This window comes from Macaca nemestrina, chromosome 3 (genome assembly GCF_043159975.1).
Source record: "Macaca nemestrina isolate mMacNem1 chromosome 3, mMacNem.hap1, whole genome shotgun sequence".
NCBI classification, from domain to species: domain Eukaryota; kingdom Metazoa; phylum Chordata; class Mammalia; order Primates; family Cercopithecidae; genus Macaca; species Macaca nemestrina.
In genome coordinates, this window is record NC_092127.1 from 3,099,790 (window position 1) to 3,121,850 (window position 22,061).

General features: G+C 40.7%; 1 long non-coding RNA gene across 4 annotated transcripts in view; it reads right to left on the reverse strand.

Annotated features, from left to right (window-relative positions):
- Positions 1-21,593, reverse strand: part of LOC105466545 (uncharacterized) — a 28,265-nt gene extending 6,672 nt beyond the window's left edge. The window contains exons 1-2 of one of the 4 annotated variants that reach the window (XR_011620720.1): positions 11,983-21,593; positions 116-9,584 (exon numbers count right to left, since the gene is read on the reverse strand). This is a non-coding gene — a long non-coding RNA (uncharacterized lncRNA). Of the gene's footprint in view, positions 1-115 lie in introns of all 4 variants that reach the window. The other 3 variants (XR_011620718.1, XR_011620721.1, XR_011620719.1) reach the window with 3 other exon arrangements.
- Positions 21,594-22,061: the final 468 nt, after the last annotated feature.

The window sequence follows — 22,061 nt, forward strand, 5'->3', positions numbered from 1 at the left end:
AATAGGCTAATTCCTAGTTGCACATGTTTGTGAATAAACCAAATCCATCCAATGAAAGTGTATATTGTGTGGATACAATATCTATTGTATTTGGGAAAGTTATAGTACCACTTACCCAACAGAACATTTGGTCCTTCTAAGATGTCAGAATTTATCTACTCCTATTTTTACAAAATTTGAGAAACAAAAAATCTTCTTTTCTTCCAGATGTTCACATGATGGTACTATTACTTTTACTATGGTCTATTAAGGACACATGAAAAACAGAAAAGTAATACATTCATATGAACTCCTTAGCATTTAAAAATAAATTTTGATTTTGTTACATTTTAAAAGCAGTAGCACAAATAAATGACATATATCATTTATTCAGTCTATAAATGATGACAAAGTTCATGGCACATATTCACTGATAATCACTGGCAATAATTCCCAAACCCCCAGGACCCAAAGATCCACAGAGAAGGTATGCCTGGCATATCCACTTGGGTTCCTGGCATCTCTACTGTGGGTACAACCTGACTTGCCTGCACTTTACATTATAAAAGGGACTTTCCCCAGATATCAGTCTTGTCCCTCCACCTTCATTCGCCTTCTCCTGTACTTTCTCTTACCTGTCCACCCCTTCTCTCCACCAAGGAGCAGGAGTTGTGTGATAGGAGATGGAGATTCCGCCTGTGCCAAGAAGCAGGGCACTGAGTGAACAAACAGCATGAGTACAGATTAAATAGAAGTGTTCACCTTGCATTTCAGAGACCTTTTCCTCAGGATCCCACAGCACCCCATGCCCGGCAGCTGCCTTAATCGTAAATCAAATTCAGCGCTCATGGCAGGCGCTGCTGCTTCCAGTCCTTTGTGTGCATTTGTCTTTCTTATATATGCAATAAAACTCTAACTTGATCATAAACTATGTCCTCTCTGTGCCCATGACTGGAACGTGTGTATTTCTGGTCAAAGCTGGTAAACCAATGTCAGAGCCCAAGAGAAGTCTATATCCATCGGGCTGAGAGTCGTCCTGGAAAAAAATTCAACCAGGTGGGACGTAAACACTGTTTCAGTGAAGGAAGATGCACGGAACAGAGGAGAAAGCCTCTCCGAGGTTGATTTGAACAAAGAGCCGAGGAGCCTGGTAAGAAAGACTGCATCCTAAAGTGTTATGAACTGACTGGGCACATGTTTAAAAGGTTCAAAAATGAATAATGCTTGAATACTATGTCAGTTTAGTTTGTTCTCAGTCCATTTGCCACTGAAAAAGAGAACTGCGCGTCAAAGGTGAAAACTCTGAATCCCGAAATTTCCATAAATTATTGGGGCACGGCAAAGTCACCCCCAGAGCCCTTCAAATAGGTTATGATTCAAAGGGCAGAGGCAGAGCAGCCGGTGAATCAAGCCAGGACCAGTGTGCCTGTGGCAAACAGATCATGATCCCAAACATAGGCTCTGTGCTTGCAGTTTAGATTTATAGACCAGCTCACCAAGTCTCAAGCCACCAAAGAAGAAAGGGAGAGTTTATGTTTCCAACCGGTTATGACTGAGCCTTTGTGGCCAGCTGGCTTGCTAAGAGGGAGGCTGGCTCACTGTGGGCATCCTCTTGTTCTGAAAGGCCTGAGGATGCCGCGTGGGTAAATCAAGCATGTGTTTCCAAACTTCAGATGTTACACCAACTATTCCTTTTACCTTGTCTGTTAAAATTGGACCAAAGGACTCACTCTTAAGTTAAGCTGACTTGCTTCCCTGAGCAATTTCTGGGCTTCATCACTCGTATGATCCCAGGACTTTACTGCATTTTGTAGGGCCATTCCACCAGGGAATGTGGTGTCCCTTCTTGGTTTATCTGTTCATCTGTCCATTCCCTCATCCTGTGAAGCAGGGTGAGGGGGAGAGAAGAAGTACCAATACCCAGTCTGGTCATCCCGTCCTTTGGAAAGGTGGCTGCCCGCCGTGTATTCCCAGGGGAACCCCCAAGTCTAACTCTGAAGGTCAGGCTCCCTAGAGCAAACCAGATGCAGGGATCCTTGGTTGCTGTCCCCTGCCAGAGACTCTAAGTTAAACATATATAGGTACATATATAACATATATATATATGTTTATTGGTAAATACACACTTCTTTAAAGAGAAGTTTTAAGCTCACAGCAAAATTTAGCAGAACATACAGAGATTTCCCATGAGCCTGCACCCATCCCTGCACACACAGCCACCCCACTCTCAACATCCATCATTCGAGTGAGACATTTGCTAAAACAGATGCACCTGCAATGACATGTCACCATCATGCAGAGTCCACAGTTCCATTAGGGTGTGCTCTCGGCGTTGCACATTCTATGAGTTTTCACAAAGACGTAACAACATGTGTGCATCACTGTACTATCCTACGAAATAGTTCCACCGTCCTAAAAATTCTGTTTTCTGCTTAGTCATCCCTCCCACCCCACAAACCCTGGCAACCATTATCTTTTCATTGTCCCCATAGTTGTGTCTTTTCCAGAGTGTCATAGAGTTCAATTGTACAGGATGTACCCTTTTCAGACTGGCTTCTTCTATTTACTTAGTAATATGCTTCTAAGGTTCTTCGGTGTCTTCACATGGTTTGATGGCTCATTTCCTTTTTAGCACTTTTAAAATATTCCATTGTCTGGATGTACCACAGCTTATTGATGCATTCACCTACTGGACATCTTTGCTGCTTCCAAGTTTGGGCAATTATCAATAAAGCTGCTATAAACATGTACGTGCAGATTTTTTGTGGACATATATTTTCAACTCATTTGGGTAAATTCCAAGGCAAGTGATTTCTGGCTCCTGTGGTAAAAGCATGTTTTGCTTTAGAGGAGACTGCCAAACTGTCTTCCAAAGTGGCTGTGCCATTCTGCATTCCCACCAGCAATGAATGACAGTTCCTGTTGCTTCACACCCTTGCCAGCAATTGGTGGCGTCAGTGCTCTGGATTTTCATCACTCTGATAGGTGTGTGGTGGTATCTCGATGTTGTTTTAATTGGGAAAGATTTTCATCAAGGCCCAGGACCAATGCCTGCTTCTTATCCACACGCCTTCCTATGATCACCTCTCAGAAGTATGGGACTGGAATGTCCAGAAGCAAAGACACCGTGGGGAAATCTCTAAGAGGCACACAGCATAGAGGTTTTATCAGGGAAAAGGAGAGCTAAGTCCAGAATGGGCTTCACCACTGCTTGCGTTTCCTATTGCTGCTGTAGTAAATTGCCATACATTGTATTGCTTAAAACAGTGCTAATTTACCGTCTTAATATTCTGGAGGTCAGAAATCCAAAATCAGTCTCACAAGGGTGAAGGCAAGGTGTCAGCAGGACAGGTTCCTTCCAAGGCTCTGCAGAACTGTTTTCCTGCCTTTTCCCACCTGTAGAAGCTGCTGCACTCCTTGACAGGTGTCCCCTTCTCGGTCTTCAAAGCTGGCGGCGTAGCCTGTCTCTCTGTCACCATGTCGCCCTCTTCTGCGGTCACTTCTCCTTCCGCCTCCCTCTCACAAGGGTCTTGCAATGACGCTGAGAGTCCACCAGGTCAGGGCATCTTCCCACAATGAGATATTGGCAATGTCCCTTTTGACATATAACGTAAGGTTCACAAGTTCCTGGGATTAGAACGTGGACATCTTTGGAGGTGTATTATTTAGCCCAGCACAAACACCAAGTAAGGACATCTACAGTCCAAAGCATTTTTTGTTCTGATCCACTTTTTAGATTCTTTAGATATACATGATACTGCAAAAGAGACTATATCTTACTGTTAGTAGAAAGAAAATAGATAAATCCTTGCCTCTACCTAAAGGAAATCCGGGCAAGAATGACAAAGCATTGACATTGGTAGATGCTAATTTCAACCCTTCATTATTCTGTTTGTCTACCTCTTTTCCGATTTTGTCATGTAAGGGGGATCTGTCCCACTCTACCTATAGCAGATTAGTCCTGAATTATTAAAATCCAAATGAACATGTGGCCATTGACTTCCATTATGCACAAATTTATAATTCATAAGGCATCTGCTTCTGTAGGTTGAGGGCGGTGGCAGTTATTGGATACACAAAACCCAATGGGTTGTTAAAGGCATCAAGGAATTTGAACCACATCACACATTTCAGGTTTCTTGATGAAAATGAGATGTAAAATAGGGGAATTAAACTGTGTTAATTCATTTTTGCCATTCGAGACTATGATTCAATATTATGGAACCTAACTAATCAACATTTATGTAATTGGGAGTTTTTATTACATTCTGAAAGACAAAGAGTTTTAAAAATTGACAAAGGCCTTTCAAACATTGTGTCCCTTAAAACCAAACTAGCTATAACTGTTATTTGTAGTCAACACTAAAACATAAGAAAACAAAAACAAGGCAGTGGAAAATAGTAGAAAAAAATGTTAGATTTATAGTCAAAAAATAGTCACAGAATTTTGGCTCTGATGATGCTACTTATAGCTGTGTACTTTAAGACAAGCAGTTTGATTTATCTAACCCTCTGTTTCCTTGTTTATAAAATGTGAATGATATTGCCTTCTTCAAAAGATTGTTGCAATAAGTAGATGAAATGCTGCATCACAAGTGAATTGTTACATATAAAGTAAGATGTTACTAGGAAGGACCCACCATGGTCTATGGCTTACTTATAAACATATCCATTGTTAACTGAATTTTTGGTGTTTAAATTAACTAAAAATGTTCAGGTGTTCTTAAAGTTAAAAGTTACAATAACAAAATTCATCTCTAGCCCCAGAGGAGGACTCTGAATTTACCATGTTGTTGAAGTTACCTTTGCTATTTTATCATCTAAGGAAATACCAACCTCTGGAAATAATAGTAGCTTCAGAAGAAAAGGACATGATTCCTGTGTCAAGAGGGCCGAGATGAAAGATATCTAACTCAGCCATTCCATGTGATGTGAAAGAACAGTTACAAAGGTACTGACGTGACCAGGAGATAGAGGCAAAAAGCCTAAGGAGAAAACAGCAATTTAAATGACTGAAATCTACATGTTTTCATTTAATACATAGTCTTTTAATTTAACACATGTTTCTTAAGTCAACTCCCATGATATTTTCTAGAACAGCAATCCACAACCTTTTTGCCACCAGGAACCAGTTTCATGGAAGACAATGTTTCCATGGACGGGTGTTGTGGGAAGACAGTGACAGATCATCAGGCATTAGATTCTCATAAGGAACACTCAGCTTAGATCCCTCACATATGCAGTTCACAATAGGTTCCGTGCTCCTGAGAATCTGCTGCTGCTGCTGATCTGACGAGAGGCAGAGGCCAGGCGCAATGCGAGGGACGGGGAGCAGCTGTTACACAGATGAAGCTTTGCTTGCTCATCTGCCAGTCACCTCCTGCGTGCTACCTGGTTCCTATACTGGTTCATGGCCCGGGAGTTGGGGACTCGTGTTCTAGAAGATGAAAATAGTAGTAGCGACAGGTACTACAAACACTCACCCTGAAGAGTTGCACCTACCTCCTAGAATTCTTATCAGGATTTAGTGTATAGCTCACTGAGCTGCCCCCAACCCAGGCCTTTGCCCTGTGACCCCCGGCTCACCCCTATGTAGCAACCAAAAAGTTAAGCCTGGTACGAATGGACCCTCCAGGACTCTACCACAGGACCACAGCCAGTATCCCTTCTGACTGGTTCACACTTGTGCTGTCCAGGGCGTTCCATGTTTTAAATATCACCTCAGCTCACATGTAGACCAGCTACTCTTCCCTGTATATATCCAGACGTCGACCTTCTAGATCAGCAGCAAATCCTGACACCCAATTATAGGCACCTTTTCCAACGTTCTGTGGATGTAGGATTTCCGTTCAGTACCATCCCAGCGGGGCATTATACAGAGGAGCCAGTCAAGGCATATTTGTTGTTAGATTGTTCCCAAATGTCCTACTTTCAATAAATAATCTACACTCCTTTACCTCTCCACTCAGATACAGTGTTTTACCTGTTAATAATTTAGCTGCATCTTTTTTTTTTCTTTTGGAATCTTTGCATTGATTCACAATTATCTTCAAATGGGAAAATTAAATCTGTAAATAATTCTTCATAGTCGCAGGACCAGGACACAATCTGAATATGCCATGGATTGCTGCATAAGCTAGAGTTGTTCACTTATTTGTTACAAAATGAATACTGGTTATAAAAAATTCACCTGCTCTGTTTGTCAACTTCCTTAGAGGTAAACACTGTTAATACTTTTCTATATGCCTTCTAAAATTTTTTGATACAAAAAAATGAGGCTTTATTATAAATGTTTTCTATGTCTTGCTTTTTTCCCTTGACAGGTTCTTGTCAACCTCTTTTCATGGCAGTACATCAAAGTCCTGTTGATGGTCATTTAGATTATTCAACTACAAATAACATTGTAGAAATATCTTTGAATAACATCTTTGGAATGATTGACAAGCGTGATAAAATATCAATTGTATGCATATTTATACTAAAATAAAAATAGTGGTTATTTTCCAGAACCGGATTTTCTTTTGATTTTTCCCTTATCTTTTCTTTTATGTTCTCCTAATTTTCTATAATGAACGTGTATTAATTTCATAATCAGACAAACATTTTCTAAAATTGAAATTTAAAACACACTGAGGCAAATAAATAAATATTCAATGTACCAAAAGTTAATTCCACCACACTGTAATAAATTATCTGTTGGCCAATGCTTTCATTGTATACTAGACTCTGTGGATTGAACAAGGTCATTACCTATGCTCCATTCATCAAAATGAATGCTTAAAATATCTTTCTATTTAATATGGTCTCAAAGGGATTTGGCAAAATGCCTGCTTGAATGCATTATTAAATATGTCCAGGAGAATATTGTTTTGATTTCATAAGTCAACTTCAGAAGACAATGAACACAGGCACCACAACATTCTTCAGTGAACTATGATCAATTTGGTTCTAGTCAACTGTACCTTGATGGCCTTTGCATAAACCATGCCATTACAATCATGCCAGTGGATCACCATCGTTTGAATTTGACTCATGGAAAAAGTATTATATAATTTCGTTTTTTTTTGAGATGGAGTTTTGCTCTTGTTGCCCAGGCTGGAGTGCAATGGTGTAATCTCAGTTCACTGCACCCTCCACCTCCCGAGTTCAAGCAATTCTCCTGCCTCAGTCTCCAGAATAGCTGGGATTACAGGCTTGTACCACCAAGTCTGGCTAATTTTTTTTATGTCTTAGTGGAGACAGGGTTTCACTATATTGGTCAGGCTGGTCTCAAACTCCTGACCTCAAGTGATCCATCCACCTTGGCCTCCCAAAGTGCTGGAATTACAAGTGTGAGTCCCCATGCCCGGCAGTATATATATACATTTTTTTTTTTTTTTTTTTTTTTTGAGACAGAATCTTGCTCTGTCGCCCAGGCTGGAGTGCAGGGGGCGACCTCGGCTCACTGTAACCTCCATCTCCCAAGTTCAAGCTATTCTAGTGCCTTGGCCTCCAGAGTAGCTGAGACTACAGGCATGCGCCAGCACACCTGCCTAATTTTTGTATTTTCAGTAAAGATGGGGGTTTCACCCATGTTGGCCAGGCTGGTCTCAAACTCCCGGCCTCAAGTGACCTGCCAGCCCTGTCCTCCCAAAGTGCTGGGATTACAGGTGTAAGCCACCATGCCCGGCCCCTCTATAAATATTTTCAAGCCATAAGACCACTTTATTTGTTTAGATAGGGATTTTTCAACCCCTGAGGAAAAAGCTCTTACCATCTAGGCTCTCACTGACCACCAGTGGTTTGATCACCATTTTTAAAGTTTTAATTAATTAAAAAAAAAAAAAAGAAAAAAAAACACAATGTGCCAGCTTCAGCTAAACATACTGGAGAAAAATAAAATTAGTAACTATGTGTGGGGTAGTACAGAATCCCAGGAGTTTATTAGGCATAATCCCACCTCAAGATGAACTTACGTGTAAATATTTATGCCAGGTCCAGCGGAAACCTACACATGACAGATGGCTCTCGGGAACGGTAAGGAGCTGGAGATCCACTGGGAGCCATGAAGATCCAAGGCTGCCTTAACATGATTCAGGGCAATAAGGCAAATCCCAGTTGGACTGGAAATGAAGTTGGCATGCTGATAGAATTTTCAGAAACATAAGTGTTATTGCATTTTATCCATGGAAATATAAACTTTCTTATATCGGATTCCCTCTTCCTTGCCCATTCAAGATATTTTTTCAGCCTGCAACTGATTTTATCCGTGCTCTAAGAATCCCACTATTTGGGGAGCTGCTGTATCTACCTAACCATCATCTTCTACTGAAAAATATTCCCTATGGTGAAAGTATTTCGTGGAATTGCCTACTAGAATGTTAATTATTTTTGAGGTGGTGTCAATGATTTCATGACTAGAGTCAAAAATGCACCTGGGATTTTTGTCCGTTGTGGCTGGGAGTCACTGCTGCATTTACCAGTGCAAAGGCTGAATGGAATGAACATGTGAGGCCCAAACGCGGGACCTTGGCAAGCGATAGTGCCTGGTTTGATTATATGTTTTCCTTTCGTAGAAGGATATCACAAGCTTTTAAATTGGGTATAAAATGACAGATGGTTACATGACTACTTTTATCTATAAGACAAGGGAGTTGAACAAAATTATTTCTAAGTTCCCTTCGATTTTTGAAATCCCATGATTCTACCTTTTTCACTCTCAACATGACAGTAACAACTGCCCACTGCTGTAACAGCATTCCAAGAATGTTTTTTAACGACCATCGACTGCCAGCTATCATTTTCCGTGTCACTGGCCCAGAAAAAGGCTTGAGGTCCATTTGGAATTTATAGAAAATGAGGCATTAGAAGCACAGACTAAAGCTATCCGTTCCTGTGTGGCTTCAGACATGGGGTTTTAGCTGAACAGAGAAAGCACTTCTTAACGGTGACTAACTATTTTGGCCAATCCATACGAATCCTCATCACCCTTACAAATAGAAGTGATTAATTAGAGTAATGATGACCGATCTTTGGTGCCAGTTCCCAGAAAGTAAAATGCATGTCAAAATATTCCTGAAAGGTTATCTTGGCTGGGCACAGGTGGAGCATGAATGCTTTTCCCAAGGTGGCAAATGAACAACACCACTCCTCTGCAACTATCCATTTGCCTTTTATTATTTTTTGGAAAACAAAGAGGCTTTTGGGGACTAAGAGGGACTAAATGGTAAGAGTAGAAAAATGGGAGGTATTAGATGGTATTGAATACTGCATCTCATGGATTCAGTAAAAGCTCATGAAAATGCTTTGAGACTCTGAGCTTAAGAAGCACTGTGCTGGGACCCAAGTAACCACAGGCAGAAGTCACAGGTAGCCTCGCAGCCTCTCTCCTTCACCATCTAATACGACAGCAGCAGCTTAAAGCAGCAGTTTAGGGCTTAGGGGCAGCAGACCTCCAAGAAGAATTTGAGGGAAAAAAAGAAAATTAAGAGCTGTATTCCTGAGGAAGTCATTGCCACTTTGGGGATTCCTGAGATTACCTGGGAAGGGATCTGCCTTGAGTTTCTGCCTGGGGATTTGGAGATAAGCAGATTTGGGTGTCGGTATTAGCGTGATCACATTTTTACCTGCAAGTAATGAAGGTCAGAATGTAGACACTAATGGTAGATGAATTTTAAAAGCAAATTAGATTTTTACCTTACATGGTGATACAGATATCTCTATTTTGGTAAATAAAGAGGTAAAATTGAGAACAAACCAAAATTCATTTTTTTCAGGGTGAACTGAAGTTAAATAGGAAGTTTTAAAGTAGAGAAGTAGAACGATTGTTATATGCAAATATCATATTATACTTTAGGGAAGTATTATCATATTAACTATGGAAACTGGCCAAGTCAATTTAACACTCTGGCCTTATTTTTTAATTACAAAAATAGAAGGATAAATAAAGTGATTCTTAAAGTCCTCTCTAAGTTTCAGTGTTATGTAATATTCCATGATTCTGCCAATTGCGTCTAAGAAAAAATATGTAATATATATACATATCTATAATATACATATATAGATCAAAGGCGGTTGGTAAATTGGGTGTTAGGTCCTTCGATTATTTGGTTACTTTTATTTTTGAAGTTTTGATATAACAGAAGCAGCTATAATTATCAGTATCAATGTTAGTCTTTAAAATATTACCTCTATTTAAGCCTGCAGAAACGGAGGACTTTTCTATTTTTGACCTTGACGTCCTCTGCACCACAGTCAGAAATTCAGGGGGAATAAAACATTTGCCTTCTCTGTACGATATGCCAACCAGCTGGAGGAAAACATATTCCAAAGCTGCGCTCCTCCAGGAGCGACGGGTGCCCAGATCCAGGTGATCTTCTTCCTTTTCGTCCCTCATTCAACACAATTCACTTCCAAAGAGGTCTGGTTTCTAGCCTACACCAGTTTACTCATGTAGCAGTCAAGCATACTGAGTCGCACTGAAAATGAAATCTCAATTTGCTTCACTAAGGGAACTTTTTATTGCTTTTAAGCCCTGTCTTTGATTATTACCCTGTGACACAGGAAAAGCAGCAATAAAGCACTTTCACTGATGTCACCCCTGTGATACCTGCTACACCTGTGATGAAGTAATTGTTCAGCTACAATAACTGCTCATTAAAATGAAATGCAGTAAATACTACAAAATCTGTCACTCAATTTAGCTACTTAGGAAATAGGTAGCTATGGCCCATTAAGCTACCAACAGCAAACATCTATTCACATGTATATGTAATCTGCAATTGTATTCCCATGTTATTTTTTCACGCCCTGTGTTGTGATATCCTCAGTGCAATTATTAGCAAACAGGTGTCTTCATTATACAACAAGTGTAAACGGCCATCAGCAACTCCCCTGACAGCAGAGAAACCGAAGATGCAATTCTCATGGAGAATCACTTTGTCACGGAGATTATCTTTCAGCACCCGCCTGAGTGGAAGCGTCTTTTCTGCTGTACCTGATGCCTGCCTGGGGAATAGACTCTACTTGGGAGACTTCCATAAACATTGAAAACAAATTCTGTCCAGAATCAATAATTCTAAGGCTCACATAAGAGGCATCCTCTCACTGCCTCTGCTGATGGTGCTTTGCTGGCTACAGGCAAAGAGTATAGTAGATACAGGAGAGGTGATACCATGGTTAGCTACGACAAATGATGAGGGAAAACAATAGATCTTAATAAATAAACAGCATAGCATTTTGTCTCCATGCTTCAAAGGAAATTGGCTTCTAAAGAAGAAAAGAGAAACCTACTTTCTAACTTTATTTGAACTGTCTAGAAAGAGATTACATAATCAAGAGAAAGCATAAAAGGAGTTCAACAGCTTGGGCAACACAGGAAGACTCTGCTTCTACAAAAAAAGACAAAAATTAGCCGGGCATGGTGGTGCGTGCCTGTAATCCCAGCTACTTGAGAGGCTGAGGTCGGAGGATCACCTGAGCCTGGGAGGCAGATGTTGCAGTGAGCCAAGATTGTGCCACTGCACTCCAGTCTGGGCAACAGGGCGAGACGCCATCTCAATCCAGCCTGGGCAACAGGGAAAGACCCTATCTCAAAAAAATAAAAAAATTAAAAAGAGCTTCAAGAAAACTGGGATTTGTCCTCCCTTTATCTGTATTTTCTGAAAGCACACAACCTGCCCTACTCACTCACTCTTCTTGATCCCATTGCTTGTAGGTTCTTTCTGTTTAAAATTTTAGTAACAATGATTGCCTCTGAAGGGTGTTGTAAATTCTACTAGAACTTCGTGACCTTGAAAATAGACCTTAGTGACCTTGGAGGAAAAAAGTTTTCTCTCTCTCTCTCTTACACACACACACACGCACACACGCACATATACACATACGCTATTTCACTGGTTGGCCATTCATCGTCTTAGCCTAAGTGTCAGTCATTGATACTTTAACAAAATCTATTCAACGTTTGTGTGTAACTGGCCATTCACATATGTAGGAGGTACGTTATTTGTTAATGTAGACACTCACCTGGAGGCTCTCTGTTACTTCATAAACATTCTGAAGCTGATTTTTATAACTCGTCTTTGTGGTAGATACTAGGTGGAAACACCGACATAGTAAGGCACTCTGTATTTCTGCTCTGAAAGTCTTTATGAAAACACTCACAGTAGGGGAACTGCTATTTCAGATGAATCGAAAGCTCATATGCAAGCCCTTGCAGACGACGGAAAAGGAGTTTCTCAGGGACTGGCTGGATTGACTTTGTAGTGGAGACAGAGATTTGCCCTGTTCATTAGCAGAGAAATAAAAGGAAAAGAGCAAGTTTTATAGTAAATAATTGGGCTGAATGCAGCGGCCCAGGCTTGTAATTCCAGCATTTTGGGAGGCTGAGGCGGGCGGACGGCTTGAGCTCAGAAGTTTGAGACCACCAGCCTAGGCAGCATGGTGAAACCCCAGCTCTGTTAAAAATACAAAAATTAACCAGCGATGGTGGTATGCACCTGTAGTCCCATCTACTTGGGAGGCTAGGGTGGAAGAATGACTTGAGCCCAGGAGATCGAGGCTGCAGTAAGCCAAGATAACGCCACTGCACTCCAGCTGGGTGATAGAGAGTGAGACCCCATCTTAAAAATAATAATAAAAAGAATACAGAAACAAATAAATTTGAAAAAGTAAAGTAAATAATTGAGATTAAAATTTAATCCTTTTTAATTAAATTTCACTTTCTAGAATTGATATGCACCAGTTCATGACTTTTATCTTGTGTTAATATAATGAGAAAATCAAGGTTTTGCACCCCTAGTTTTTTAAACAACTAATTGGGTTCACACCTTTTTTTTTTTTTTTTTTTGAGACTGAGTCTCTCTCTGTCACCCAGGCTGGAGTGTAATGGCGCAGTCTCAGCTCACTGCAACCTCCACCTCCTGGGTTCAAGCGATTCTCCTGCCTCAGCCTCCTGAGTAGCTGGGATTACAGGTGCCCACCACTGTACCTGGCTAATTTTTGTATTTTTAGTAGAGACAGTGTGTCACCATGTTGGCCAGGCTGGTCTTGCACTCCTGACCTCAAGTGATCAGCCCACCTTGGCCTCCCAAATTGCTGGAATTACAGGTGTGAGCCACCACGCCCAGCCAGTTCATGCCTTTTTAGAGCAGGCATCTTTACCCAGGACTTGCAAATACTCTCCCACCCTCACAGCCCAGAAAACCACCAACCCCATCAGATTGAGAGAGGGAAGCAAAATCCATGGCAGGCTTAAGGGGCTCATCAAAACACTGAAACACTGAAGCTATAGGTGGATTTTTTTTCTTACCTTTATGTGTGTTCGAGTTCTTATTCGCAAACAGCAAAAACTAATTCTGGTGAATTCATGTGAGAAAGGAATTTAATAATACATTGGATAGTTCACTGAATTTACTGGAAAGATATATATCCCAGAAATCAGTTATAAAACCAAGGGAGGCCAGGGATTCAAAACAATAATGAAAACGACACCACAGGCGAGACTGGTTAAGACTCCTCTGCTAGTGGACAAGGCATTTCACCACTGGAAACAGCTGCTGCTGGCCTGGAACCTTGAATGCTGCTCCCGCTCATGCCTGGAGAATAAACGCTAAGCTGTGCCGACTTCTTTGCAACACTAACTGTGGTTTCAAGACCCGGGACTAAGCAGGATGAGGCCACGTGCCAGCATTCTGTCTGTGCAGGTCACAGACTGCAAATGGGCCTCTGCAGATTCTGGGTTCTATGCTGGTGTTGAGGATTGATTGTCCCAAACACTCATGCAATGAGTTTGACACTGGGCAGCTTAAAAGAAAATAGATATACAATGTAAATATATATGTAATGTATATAATGTAATAACATTATGGAAAATGTAATTTTATATAATATAATAATGTAAATATAATTATGTATTATATATTATATATTATTAGTTGAATTAGTCTGTTTTCATGCTGCTGATAAAGAATACCTGCGACTGGCCAATTTACAAATGAAAGAGGTTTATTGGACTCACAGTTCCACATGGCTGGAGATGCCTCACAATCATGGCAGAAGGCAAATCATGTTGTACGTGGACAGCGGCAGGCAAAGAGAGAGCTTGTGCAGGCAAACTCCCATTTTTAAAGTCATCAGATCTTGTGAGACTTATTCACTATCATGAGAACAGCACAGGAAAGATCAGCCCCCATGATTCAATTACCTTCTACCAGGTTCCTCCCACGACACATGGGAATTGTGGGTGTTACAATTCAAGATGAGATTTGGGTGGTGACATAGACAAATCATATCATTCCGCCCTGGTCCCTCCCAAATCTCATGTCCTCACATTTCAAAACAAATCATGCCTTTCCAACAGTCCCCCAAATTCTTAACTCATTTCAGCATTAACTCAAAGTCCACAGTCCAAAATCTCATCTGAGAGAAGGACCTTTCACCTATGAACCTGTAAAATCCAAAGCAATTTAGTTACTTCCTAGATACAATGGGGGTACAGGCATTGGGTAAATAACAGCTGTTCCAAATGGGAGAAATTGGCCAAAGTCCCACGCAAGTCCAAAATCCAGCAGGACTGTCAAATCAGAAAGCTCCAAAATGATTTCCTTTGACTCCATGTCTCACATCTAGGTCATGCTGACACAAGAGGTGGGTTCACGTAGTTTTGGGCAGCTCCACCCCTGTGGTTTTGCATGGTATAGCCTCCCTCCTGGAGGCTTTCATGGGCTGGCATTGAAAGTCTGCAGCTTTTCCAGGTGCACAGTGCAAGCTGTCAGTGGATCTGCCATTCTGGGGTCCAGAGGAGAGTGGCCCTCTTCTCATAGCTCCACTAGGTGGTGTCCTAGTAGGGGCTCTGTGTGGGGGCTCCAACCACACATTTCCCTTCTGTATTGTACTAGCAGAGGTTCTCCATGAGGGCCCCACCCCTGCAGCAAACTTCTGCCTGCGCATCCAGGCATTTCCATACATCTTTTGAAATCTAGGCGGAGGTTTCCAAACCCAAATTCTTAACTTCTGTGCACTTGCAGGCTCAACACCATGTGGAAGCTGCCAAGACTTGGGGCTTCCACCCTCTGAAGTCACAGCACATGCTCTACATTGGCCCCTTTCAGCCATGGCTGGAGTGGCTGGGATGCAAGGCACCAAGTCCCTAGGCTGCACACAGCATGAAGACCCTGTGCCTGGCCCAGGAAACCACTTTTTCCTCCTAGGTCTTCAAGGGTGTGATGGGAGAGGCTGCCATGAAAACCTCTGACATACCCTGGAGACATTTCCCCATTGTCTTGGTGATTAACATTTGGCTCCTGGTTACTTACCCAAATTTCTGCAGATGGCTTGAATTTCTCCTCAGAAAATGGGATTTTCTTTTCTATCACATTGTCAGGCTGCAAATTTTCCAAACTTTTATACTCTGCTTCCCTTATAAAACTGAATGCCTTTAACAGCACCCAAGTCACCTCTTACATGCTTTGCTGCTTAGAAATTTATTCTGTCTGATACCCTAAATTATCTCTCTCAAGTTCATAGTTCCACAAATCTCTAGGGCAAGGGCAAAATGCTGCCAGTCTCTTTGCTAAAATATAGTAAGAGTCACCTTTGCTCCAGTTCCTAACAAGTTCCTCATCTCCATCTGAGACCACTGCAGCCTAGATTTCATTGCCCATATTATTATCGGCATCTTGGTCAAAGCTATTCAACAAGTCTCTAGGGAGTGCCAAACTCTTCCACATTTTCCTATCTTCTTCTGAGCCCTCTAAGCTGTTCCAGCCTCTGCCTGTTACCCAATTCCAAAGTCACTTCCACATTTTCAGGTATCTTTTCAGCAGCACCCCACTCTACTGGTACCAATTTACTGTATTAGTCTGTTTTCACACTACTGATAAAGACACAGCCAAGACTGGGAAATTTACAAACGAAAGAGGTTTTTGGACTTAACAGTTCCACATGGATGGTGCCTCACAATCATAGTGGAAAGCAAGGAGGAGCAAGTCATATCTTATGTGAATGTCGGCAGGCAATGAGAACTTGTGCAGGCAAACTCCCATTTTTAAAGCCATCGGATCTCATGAGATTTATTCACTATCACAAGAACAGCAAAGAAAAGATTCCCCCCATGATTGAATTACTTCCCACCAGGTTCCTCCCATGACACATGGAAATTGTGGGAATTACAATTCAAGAGGAGATTTGGGTGGGGACACAGCCAAACCATATCATACACACACATATGTTTTAGGAAATTGTGATTTTCACTGAAAATATAGTTTATAACTTTTTATCAGATTCTTATCCATGTTGGTAACCCAATCAGGCTAAGAACTGCTATGAATAGAATCACAGAACCTTACCTCCAGAAGGAACCAGAGAACCAAAGAGATGAAGAAGTCACACACTACCAGCCATTAGCAAAATTAACACAAGAGCTAGAGTAGGAAGTCTTGGAAAGCTGAAGCTGTTTGTGTTTAAACAAACATGATCCGATTGATGGGCCTTCAATTTGAACTTTATATCTAACTTTGTATCTCCCAATAACTTTTCAATTTATGAGAATTGTCAAACTCCTTTACAGTCACTAGATGGAGAAAACTTATTGTCAGACCCAGAAAAGATCTTCACCTGGTTAATTGATAGATTCAATGCCATCCCCATCAAGCTATCAGTGACTTTCTTCACAGAACTGGAAAAAACTACTTTAAAGTTCATATGGAACCAAAAAAAAGCCTGCATTTGCCAAACAATCCTAAGCAAAAAGAACAAAGCTGGAGGCATCACGCTACCTGACTTCAAACTATACTACAAGACTACAGTAACCAAAAGAGCATGGTACTGGTACCAAAACAGAGATATAGACCAATGGAACAGAACAGAGCCCTCAGAAATAATACCACACATCAACAACCATCTGATCTTTGACAAACCTGACAAAAACAAAAAATGGGGAAAGGATTCCCTATTTAATAAATGGTGCTGGGAAAACTGGCTAGCCATATGTAGAAAGTTGAAACTGGATCCCATCATTACACTTTCACAGAAATCAATTCAAGATAGATTAAAGATTTAAATGTTAGACCTAATACCATAAAAACCCTAGAAGAAAACCTAGGCAATAGCATTCAGGACCTAGGCATGGGCAAGGACTTCATGACTAAAACACCAAAAGCAACGGCAACAAAAGCCAAAATAGACAAATGGGATCTAATTAAACTAAAGAGCTTCTGCACAGCAAAAGAAACTACCATCAGAGTCAACAGGCAACCTACAGAATGGGAGAAAATTTTTGCAATCTACCCATCTGACACAGGGCTAATATCCAGAATCTACAAAGAACTTAAACTAATTTACAAGAAAAAATCAAACAACCCTGTCAAAAAGTGGGCAAAGGATATGAACAGACACTTCTCAAAAGAAGACATTTATGCAGCCAACAGACACATGAAAAAATGCTCATCATCACTGGCCATCAGAGAAATGCAAATCAAAACCACAATGAGATACCATCTCACACCAGTTAGAATGGTGATCATTAAAAAGTCAGGAAACAACAGGTGCTGGAAAGGATGTGGAGAAATAGGAACACTTTTACACTGTTGGTGGGACTGTACACTAGTTCAACCAATGTGGAAGACAGTGTGGAAATTCCTCAAGGATCTAGAACTAGAAATACCATTTGACCCAGCCATCCCATTACTGGGTATATATCCAAAGGATTATAAATCATGCTGCTATACAGACACATGCACATGTATGTTTATCGCAGTACTATTCACAATAGCAAAGACTTGGAACCAACCCAAATGTCCATCAATGACAGATTTGATTAAGAAAATGTGTCACACATACACCATGGAATACTATGCAGTCATAAAAAGGTATGAGTTTGTGTCCTTTGTAGGGACATGGATGAAGCTAGAAACCATCATTCTGAGCAAACTATTTCAAGAACAGAAAGCCAAACACTGCATGTTCTCACTCATAGGTGGGATTTGAACAATGAGAACACTTGGACACAGGGTGGGGAACATCACACACCGGGGCCTGTCATGGGATAGGGGAAAGCGGGAGGGATAGCATTAGGAGAAATATCTAATGTAACTGACCAGTTAATGGGTGCAGCACACCAACATGGCACATGTATACATATGTAACAAACCTGCGCGTTATGTACATATACTCTAGAACTTAAAGTATAATAATAAAAAAAAATCTTCACCTTGTATGAAAAAAATTTAAAATAAATTTTAAAAACTGGATGTTGTAACTTGGCTGCAAGTTACTTCTCCTCTCAAGGCCACTTTAAAATGACAGGCAACACTATTTCCACTCACTTCCAGTATTAAAGGTACAATTAGATCTCTAAATTTAAGAAAAAATTATTTCTGGGGGCATATATGGTTCTATTGTGAAATATTCTACATTGAGTCAAAGTTTGAGTTAATGAGCTTCATTAAAATGTGTTAGCAGATTCTTAAACATTTGTTTTGTAGAATTTCTTTCCTTTGCTTCCTTTTCCCCTTTTCTTCTTCCTTCCTTCCTTCCTATATTTAAGAAATGTGCATAAACACCTGTGTAGGAAAGAATCACATATCATGTCTGGATTCCTTTTACTCCATCTGTACTACAATGGCCACTGGTCACAATTTGGCCTTTCATTTACAAATTGTTTTAAAGCTGAGAAAAAGATAAGAATAGCTTGATATGAATAATAGTAACAATGAGAAAAATGAAACTGGTCACTAAATATTTAAATACGTATCTTTATTAATCTTTATTCAAGAAGCTTTCAGAATGCTTTAATTAACCTGTAAAATTCCATGAAGACCTATGAGGAGAAAAATACACTGTTCCTCATTTTATGTATTAGCAAACCAAGGCGAAGAGAATAAAGACTTCCTTGGGCATATATTTTTAAGCAGTAACCAGGGAGTTACGAAGTAACCAACATAATAATAATACAGTTCAGATTTCTAGACCATGAATGAGGCAATACGCTAGGTAGTATGATTGTGTCCGGTAGATATTAAATGAAATTGGTGGTCAATATTATCTAGTTAGTAATCATGGGCTATGAATAATATATTGGAATAAAAGAGGCAAGGAGAAGGTGGTTGGTCATGTGAACGGGAAGTTATGACAGTTTTTGGTGGCTTCAGAAGATATTTGGTCTGATGAGAGCAGAGAATTTAGAGGAAAAGTGAAGACCTGAAAATATATATTTAAATAAGTAATTGTAAGCTGCTTGTATTTAAACTATCTTTCCTTTAAGCTGTTTGTATCTTTCCTTTCTAAGTGTCTGGACCATGCATTAGTTTGTTATTGCTTTAAACATCACACCTAGGAGTTTAATTTGGGGACAGCGATTTATCAAAGCAGGATTTTAAGAAGACGTGGCTGGTATTTCCATGAATAAACTTGACTTAGAGCACTGGTAGGGAAAATAAAAAGATAGAAAAAAAACTCACAAAAGTATTTTGAGAACACATGTAATACTGATAATATTATTTGCCTTTCAACAATTTATGTCACACAATTGGCAGGAAATTGAGCCATATCCGAAACTCAAACGTTCTGACATCAAATGGTGGGCTCCTTCTACCTATACACACTGTATTAAAAGGGAAGGCGGACATGAATGTACACACTGATAAAAAGAGCATCAACTTATTTAGTAAAAGGGATAGAGCTCAAAACAAAGGTAAGGCCTAGAAATACACATTTCAGGGCAAGTTGGGAGAACTGAGTTTTCAGAGCTAACGTCAGTCTTCGCAATGAAGCAGGATTGTGTACTAGGGAGGAAGAGAGAAGAGACAGGTCCAATGCATCCTAGGTCTAGAACTTATTCAAGTCTCTTAAGCTTGGTGCAAAAGCAGAGACGATGGATGGAGAAGTAAAGTGGGGTATTCTTCCTAAAGTGGCATGATGATCGCAGTCAAGGGTTAAGAGATAAGGAAGTCTATAATGTAGGTGACAGTTGCAATAAATGTCCAACTAAGGTTGCAAAGCCTGGAAGGGAAGCACTAAGAAGCCTCGTGGATGGAGGGAAATGAAAGAAATAAGCACCTAGACGGGCGAGAGAATGAAGAGCTTACAGGGGTGTACTGCCCTAGTGCATGAAGCTGCTGCCCAGACCAGTGTGGGGAGGACAGAGAAAGGCTTGGCTTAATTGAGGCCTTTGATGAATGGCTTAGTCAAATGCTAAAGTGGTTGAAATGGGTTCCATGCTATTGCATCCACATCTGTATCATCACTGACCCTGGAGGAGGAATCCTCTGGCACCATCGCTGAGCTCCAGGGGCAAGTGTAACCCCCAGTCACCTAGTGCTACCTCCTTTGCACCTGTGAGGTCAGCAGCTGGTTGCTGGCGTCGACTCTGTAATCGTTCTTCCTGGCTCTGAGTCACCTAAAGCCATAGATGGATCTATATGCACTCCACAACCCAGGGAGCCGAGAGCTTCAAATAATTTTAAATCAAAAGTTTAGCCTCAGGGGGCATAAGGTTAACCAAAAGTCAGCTTTGCAAAATCCATAAAACAGAATGAATAAAATAAAATGAGAAGCATGAACATAGCAGTCACTGGAAAGGGAATTTATGCTTCCTATTATACACGGTCCAGACACTTAGAAAGGAAAGATAAAGACCAAAACAAATTTTTTTGAAAAAAGACTTTCAAGAGATTATTTTAATGCATATTACTCTCTGTCTGTAAAGGGTATGATCAGATATGCTGTAAAAAATGGCTATGAATTTAGTCAAGATTATTCTCTTTCATTTTTTTGGTGACTGATATGCTAGTAAAAGATACTAAGAAAATATAAGCCTGCTTTGAAGGAAGTACATAAAAGACAACTTGGAATTTAGTAGCCATAACCCTTGGTCCTGATTCTAAGTGTTGCAACCTTGTAAAAAAGCAAGCAATTTTCAGTAAGGCTAAAGGGAAAATGATGGGGAGGCTCCAAATAGCATTTTTAATGTAAATTGTTAAGGCTCAGTGGAGATGATGAGCTTTTAAAAAAAGAAAGAAAGAAAGAAAGAAATCACATTTTCCAGGAATATATTTGGGAGTTCTCTCAGCAACAGTCATTTGAAATACGATCTGTGAATGTTAAGGAAATGCACCAAGCCACAGTCAGTTACTACTAAGACCTTACATCAGTGTCTGTCGAATTAACTTAATACTTCTGATAATTATGCCCACACCATTAAAAGGTATTCGTTTTATGGACTGTGGGATGATGGGAAGGATTACTATTTTGCCCATATCTGTAATGTGGACTGGAGAACTGCCGCACTTAAGTCCCTGCACTCACCGCTCATAAATTCAAGAACAAACTGTCTCCCCTCCCAGCCTTCCAACCCTCAGGCTGCACCAAGGAAGCATTTAAAAGGGAAGAAAAAAAGCAGCTCACCAGCTGGAAGGGCTGCAGCTAGTCTAGGACACTGTGACGCAGAGTGCAGCCTTCAGAACGGAAGACCTGCAAGAGGACTGCGGTGCATCACATCTGCTCTTCCACTTCAATGAGACAAATGTCAATGCAGCTGCCATCAGCAGCTTGCAGCAAACTCAGGATGATCAAGGAAGATGAGCTTTTCCTTTCTGATAAACTACACACACACACACACACACACGCGCGCGCGCGCACACACACACACACACGCACACACACACGCACACACACACGCGCACGCGCACACACACACGCGCACACACACACGCACACGCACACACGCACACACACGCGCGCGCACACACACGCGCGCACGCACGCACGCGCACACACACGCACGCGCACACACACGCACACGCACACACACGCACACACGCACACACACACGCATGCATATATTTAGCTTTCCTTTTCTTTCCAATATAAAAAGGGAAAGACATTGAAAGAAAGGTGAACTCATTCTTGGGGACATGTTCACAAGCTTATAAGAAAGTACACATCAGAAAATGGTTAAAAATTGTGGGTTTTTTTAAATGGAAAGTTTAATGGCTTTTAGAGGATGATGTAAGATATCTGATAAAGATACTAGTTTTTGGTCTGTTTTGTCTTTCTTTCTTTCTTTTTTTTTTTTTTTTTTTTGAGACAGAGTCTGGCTCTGTTGC